The sequence below is a fragment of the Saimiri boliviensis genome, chromosome 12 (assembly GCF_048565385.1).
Source record: "Saimiri boliviensis isolate mSaiBol1 chromosome 12, mSaiBol1.pri, whole genome shotgun sequence".
In the NCBI taxonomy this organism is placed as follows: domain Eukaryota; kingdom Metazoa; phylum Chordata; class Mammalia; order Primates; family Cebidae; genus Saimiri; species Saimiri boliviensis.
In genome coordinates, this window is record NC_133460.1 from 32,413,810 (window position 1) to 32,420,733 (window position 6,924).

At 42.0% G+C, this 6,924-nt stretch overlaps 1 non-coding gene across 1 annotated transcript; it reads left to right on the forward strand.

Moving 5' to 3' along the window:
- The first annotated feature begins 5,327 nt into the window (after positions 1–5,327).
- On the forward strand, positions 5,328–5,466 carry LOC120367516 (U4 spliceosomal RNA). Its single transcript, XR_005581886.1, has one exon. It is a non-coding gene; the product is annotated as a U4 spliceosomal RNA (small nuclear RNA).
- The last annotated feature ends 1,458 nt before the right edge of the window (positions 5,467–6,924 follow it).

The following is a 6,924-nucleotide window of genomic DNA, read 5'->3' on the forward strand; positions in this document are numbered from 1 at the left end:
GCAGACTTAAACATACCTGCCCAGCAGCTCTGAAAAGAAGAACAGAGCTCACAGCCCAGCACTTGAGCTCCTATAAGGGACAGAACGTCTCCTCAAGCAGCTCCCCAACTCTCATATATCCAGAGACACCTCATAAAGGAGAGCTTAGGCTGACATCTGGCAGGTATCCTTCTGGGACAAAGATAACAGAAGAAGAAAGTGCCAGCAACCCTTACTTTTCTGCAGCCGCTGCAGATGATCCCCAGGCAAGCAGCATCTGGAGTGGACCTCCAGCAGTCCTATAGCAGAGGGACCTGACTGTTAGAAGGAAAACTAAGAAATAGAAATAACTTCATCAGCAACAAAAAGGACATCCACTCAGAGACGCCATCTGAAAGTCACCAACCACAAAGATCAAAGGGAGATAAATCCACAAAGATGGGAAGAAACCAGCGCAAAAAGGATGAAATTACTCAAAACCAGAACACCTCTCTTCCTCCAAGGGGTCACAACTCCTCACCAGCAGGGGAACAAGGCTGGATGAAGAATGAGTCTGATGAATCGACAAAAACAGGCTTCAGAAAGCAGGTAACAAACTTCTCTGAGCTAAAAGAACGTGCGCTAACCCAACGCAAAGAAACTAAGAACTTGAAAAAAGGTTTGACAAAATGCTAATAAGAATAAGGAGCTTAGAGAAGAATATAAATGAATTGATGGCGCTGAAAAACACAACACGAGAACTTTGTGAAACATACACTACACAAGGTTCAATAGCCGAATTGACCAATAAAGTTGGCATTCTGATACTTCCAATCCCCTAGTTCTTAATTGGGTCAGAATTTTAGGTAAGTAGACAACACCACCCCCAATCCAAATACCTTGCTTTTTGTGCTTTCACAGTTTATATGACAATTTCACATACATTTATCAATAACTTCATGAGTGTGGCATTACAGGAATTATATCACTCCATTTTACAGGTAAGAAAACAGTCTGGAGAGGGCATTGAGATACCAAAGTGAGACCCTCATCACTAGTGGTGGTACAGCCAGAACGTTAGCCTGGCCTCACTGCTTCAGTATATGACACTGCCATCCTACAGCATTTATTCTACATGCCTTTTGTGCAGTCTCATCAATTTTGCTTATCCTGTAGTATCGGTTTTTGCATCCTGTTGTCATCCCTCCTGCATCCCCACTCTGCCCAGGAGAGCAGTGTCTCAGCAATCAATCAATGACAATATGCCAGCAATTTCCCAGAGCTTTGTCGTTGAGGAGTCTGTCTTGATTGGTTATTCTACGTGTTTCTTAGGCAACATTGATTAACGATCAATTTCTGCATGACGAGGTAATCATAGAGCCCGAAGAATCTGTTCAGGGAGAAGAGATGGCCTCTTGAGCAGGATGGAGTGTTCAGTCCTATACCAAATTGTCTGTGGCTGCCACTCTACATATTTTTAGCTTATGCTATACTGATACTACATTTGTGTTTCCAGACTTCTAAAAGGGATATTGACTTTCAGGTTATAGTTTTCTGCTTTGTGATCTCTGAGTACATTTTGGAGTAGGGTGTTGCCACCAAAATGATGTAGAATAGCTTTTGGTTCTCAGTTCTAGTTTTGCCAGTGGGAAGCAATGCCTAACATACAGCTGGCATCTTAAATGTTTGTTGAACAAATGAATGAATAAATGAGCCCTTGGGTAGTAAGCTTTCTTGGTCCTGGCTGGCCACAGCTTCTTTGTCTATGTTTTTGATGTTTACATGTAGTGTAAGAGTTCTAGAGTCTCCTTGATTCTATAGTGGTTGGGTAGCTTCAATGCACTTTGAAAAATACCTGGAGAGGGCAATAGAGCACTATGGTAAGTTCATCACCTCTGGGGTCCCATGGCCTAGTTTTGAATCCTGCCTCTCACTTTCTACCTCTGTAACTATAGACACGTTTTTATTCCATTAAGCCTCAGTTCCTTTATCTGTAAAAGAGGAGTTCTGTTGTCAATGCCTACTTCATGGGTGGGCAAGATTCAGTGAATCAAAGCATGTTGAGTATTCAGCATGGTGTCCAGCACCTGGTTAAGTCCTCAATAATTATTACCTTTTATTTCTGTTTAACTCAAGACTTGAAGGAAGACTACACTAAGATCAGCTGAGAATGCCTGAATCCACCTGATGGAACAAAAACTCAACAGAGTTTGCAATATAATTAGTTCAGTTCAAATATTTACAATAATCATGAAAGGAAGTACAAGAGGATTACCAAGATGGTTGGTCTGACATGGCTAAGAGAGCAGGTGTACTCCTGTGGGCTTAGAGCTTGCTTCCTTTGTGTCCAACACATTCTATTGATCTTATTTGCGTGTCTCCCACTGTCCTTGGATCTCCTGATCTGTTTTGGGATTGTGCTTTGCACTCGTTTGTTTCTGGACCCTCATTCTCAGTCTCTGCTTTGGCAATTCGTCAGAATTCAGATTTCTGGCAAAGAGAATTTTATCAGCTCTATTCCCAGGGATATGGCTTCTCTCCAGGTCACTTTGCAAAATGCCCCGTTTGCCCAGAAAAGTTTTCAGTTTTTCCTTTTGGTTATCTCTGCAGTTCTTAGCCTCTTGCCAAACTTGGGGCTTGCACCTTTGCAAATTTTTATTGATGCATAATCACAGACAGTAAAATGCATGAATTTAAAGGAACAGTTTAATAAATTTTAACAAATCTTTAAAGCGATATCACCCAAATCCTTATAAGATATGGGACATTTTCATCATCCTAGAAAGATCTCTCATACCCACTTTCAGCCACCCTACCCTCCAAAGGCAACTGCCACTCTGCTTTCTATCCTTATAGATTAGTTTTTCATGTCCTTGAACTTCTTTTGCTCAGTCTTATGTCTGTCAGATTTCTCATGCTGCATGAATTAGAAGCTCAGTCATAGTGGCTTATATCTGTAATCCCAGCACTTTGGGAGGCTGAGGTGGAGGATCACTTGAGGCCAGTAGTTTGAGGCCAGCTTGGGTAACATAGTGAGACCTGATCTCTACAAAAGATTAAGAAGTTAGCTGGGCACGGTGGCATGCACCTGTAATCCCAGGTACATGGGAAGCTAAGGTGGGAGGTCAATCTAGGGAGGTCAAGGCTGTTTTCTTACCTAATCTAGGGAGGTCAAGGCTGCAGTGAGCTGTGATCATGCTACTGCACTCCAGCCTCCGTGACAGAGGATGACCCTCTCTCTCTCTCTCTCTCACACACACACACACACACATACACACACACACACAGCATACAGGCCAGGTACGGTGACGGTGACTCATGCTTGTAATCACAGCACTTTGGGAGGCCAAAGTGAGTGAATCACCTGAGGTCAGGTGTTTGAGACCAGCCTGGTCAACATGGTGAAACCCCATCTTTATAAAAAACACAAAATATTAGTTGGGTGTGGTGATGGGTGCCTATAGTCCGAGCTACTCGGGAGGCTGAGGCAGGAGGATTGCTTGAACCCAGGAGGCAGAGGCTGCAGTAAGCAGAGATTATGCTACTGCACTCCAACCTGGGCAGAAGAGTGAAACTCCATCTCAAAACAAACAAACAAACAAACAAAAAAACAAAAAACAACATAGAACCTTTTATTGCTTAGTGGTATTCCATGATATGAATCTACTGTGACTTATTTATCCATTCTCATATTGATGAACACTGGAGTTGCTCCCAGTTTCAAACCATTATAAATAAAGTTGCAATTAGCATTCTTTTACAAGACTTTCTGTGGACATATGTTTTCATTTATTTTTGTGGAAGTACTTAGGAGTGAAATCGTTGGATCGTAAAGTAAGGGAATGTTTATGGGAACTGCCAAACTCTTTCCTAGTATGGCAGTCTCATTGTGCATTTCCATGAGCCTCAGTTCCTCTGCACCTCCACCAGTACTGAAAACGGTCAGTCCTTTTTATTTTAGCCATTCTAGTGAGTCGTGGTGGTATCTCACCGTAGTTTTTATTTGCATTCCCTTGATGACTAATAATAGTGACCATCTTTCTATATGCCTTACATCTTAAGCTAACTAACATTTTATCTATTGTCTGGAAGAGTAATTTCCCAGTTGGAGTCCAAACTGAACGCTATTTATCATGAGTCCAAATAATGGGTGTTACCTCTTTTCTTGTGGAACCCCAAAACCATCCCCTTTCCATCATTTTCTCCCAAAGTGTCCCAGTTTGGCTCTATTTCTACGTAAGTGTTTCTACATAGCCCTGTGCTAGCTTTGTTAAATAGGCCATAAACATGTGTTTGGTGCTTTCATTTAACATCTTCGGGATTGCAATTAAAATCCTCGAAGAAAAATGGTATCTGAAGTTATCTTAAGGCATTCAGCATGGCCCCATTCAGAAATCATGACCTTCCATTAGCATGGCATTAGAGATAACGGTTGAGTGGTGGCTTTTACACTGGCTTTTACGCTGCAGTTCCTTAATGATGTTTGCCAACTGAATGATATGATCAGACAACATAAAAATGAAATGGTTCTTGCCCTCCTAATAGCAGAGTAAGTAATAGAATAACTAGAAGGATGATAAACCTCCACAGAAGGAGGATGATTAAGGATGCTGATGGATGTATCAGCAGGAGAACAGAGATCCATCTCTCACTGTGAGATGAATGCAAACCTTTTTTTCATGATGTGAACTCAAGCATATAACAGTCTGAAAAGCAAAAACTTACATCAGTCAAAGCCTGTGTACAATGCTTCAGAGACATGGAGGTCAGGTTTTTTTTCTTTCTTTCTCTTTGGGACAACTTTACTTGCTTATTTTATTTTAAAATTTATATACTAATGTATTGATTTATTTACCTCTTGTGTCTAATATTTATTTATTTTGGAGACAAGGTCTTACTTTGTCACCCGGGCTGGAGTGCAGTGGCACAATCACACAACCTTGACCTCCTGGGCTCAAGCAATCCTCCCTTCTCAGCCTCCCAGGTGGCTGGGACTACAGGTGTGCATCTCCATATCTGGCTGATTTTTTGTGTTTTTTGTACAGATGAGGTCTTGCTATGTTGCCTAGGATTATCTTGAACTTGTAGCCTCAAGTGATCCTCCTGCCTTGGTCTCCCAAAGTACTGTAATTACAGGCATGAGTCACTGCACCTGGCCTGTTTATTTACTTAAAATGCATGAACAGAACAAGTTACTTTGCCAGATTGGAATCAAATAGAGAATGAATTATCTCCAACTTGGGGTAAAAGATAGCCCTAATATTTTAATTGTTCTACTTAATCACCCCCTTGTACTAGGACAAGAAGAAAGATTCCAGGCAGATGGAACATTTGTGAAGTCAAGGAGGTGAGGAAGAAAATGTTGAGCTAGCTTTGTGCAGTGGCGGTATCGTAGTCAATGAGGTTTATCTGAGGCGTGATTATTGCTAATTAAAATTTTCCCAATACTCCGCTGTGACAACTTGTAATATAGTCGGCATTGGCAATTTTTGACAGTCTCTACAGAGACTGAATTAAAAAAAAAAGAGAGAGAAAACGTTGAGCTCAGCGGAGTTCAGGAAATTTGTGATTGTGTGTGTGTGTGTGTGTGTGTGTGTGTGTGTGTGTGTGTAGCCATGGGGAAAAATCTGGAAAAGATAAACAGAGGCCAGTGAATGAAACTCCATGCCCACAAGCTTAGATTCTATGGTAGACCAAGGGCTGGATACTCAAATGCCTTCAGAAGTGAAGTAGGTAAGTCAATGAGTGAGGATGCCTGAATGTAAGAGAAAACTTGGCACAAGTGTGGTATAAAGGACAAGGGATGCCTCGGCATGAGGAAAATAAAGTGGGTGGTCATTACTCATCTTAACCAGTGCTTGGTCCAGGGAAACCTGGGCTCAATGATTGCAGATCTTAGGATTTTTAACAAAAGCTGAAAATTTAAATTTCTGTGAGAAAACTGCAAATGCAGAACATGTGGCAACAATTTCAAGTAAAAAATATACTGTAGTCACTATTGGGTAGAAGAGACAAAACGTGTCTGTAGGTTGGAGTCAGCCTAGGGTCATGAGTTTGAGACACCTGATCAGGGGTGATGATTTATTTGTTGATTTGATCTTCCTAAGGCCCTAGACTTTGCTCATATATACTCTTTGTTGCTACTGTATTCTTTCTCAGGATGTGCCCTCTCTATTAGGGTTTTCCAGAGGGACAGATCTAATAGGATCTATGTATATGATAGGGAGTTTATTAGGGAAAATTGGCTCACACGATCACAAGGGGAAGTCCCACGATGGGCCATCTGCAAGCTGGGGAAGAAAGAAGCCAGCAGTGCCTCAGTCCAAGTCCAAAAGCCTCAAAAGCAGGGAAGCTGATAGTGCAGCCTTCAGTCTGTGGCTGAACACCTGAGAGCCCCTGGCTAACCACTAGTGTAAGTCCAAGAGTCCATTAGTGTAAGTCCAAGGCCAAAGAACCTGGAGTCTGATGTCCAAGGGCAAGAGGAATGGAAGGATGAATCCAGCACGGGAGAAAGATGGAAGCCAGAAGACTCAGCAAGCCAGTTTATCCCATCTTACTCTGCCTGCTTTGTTGCAGCCATAATGGCAGCCAATCGAATGGAGCCCACCCACACAGAGGGTGGGTCTTCCTCTCCCAGTTTACTGACTCAAATGTCAATCTCCTCTGGCAACTCCCTCAAGACACATCCAGAAACAATACTTTACCAGCTATCTAGGCATCCGTCAATCCATTCGAGTTGACACTAATATTAACCATTACCTCCTCTGTCTGTGTATACTTCAAGAATGATTTGAGATGCCCTTTACTCATGAAAACCTCAAACTGGGTTAGATGCCCTTTCTCTCTGCTCTTAGGATATGAGGCTTCCCTGTAACGTGAGCATTTAATGGCACTGCTCTATCATTACCTGCTCATAATCAGTCTTTCTTATGTAGTTGAGCTCTATGAAGACAGAGCTTGTACTTT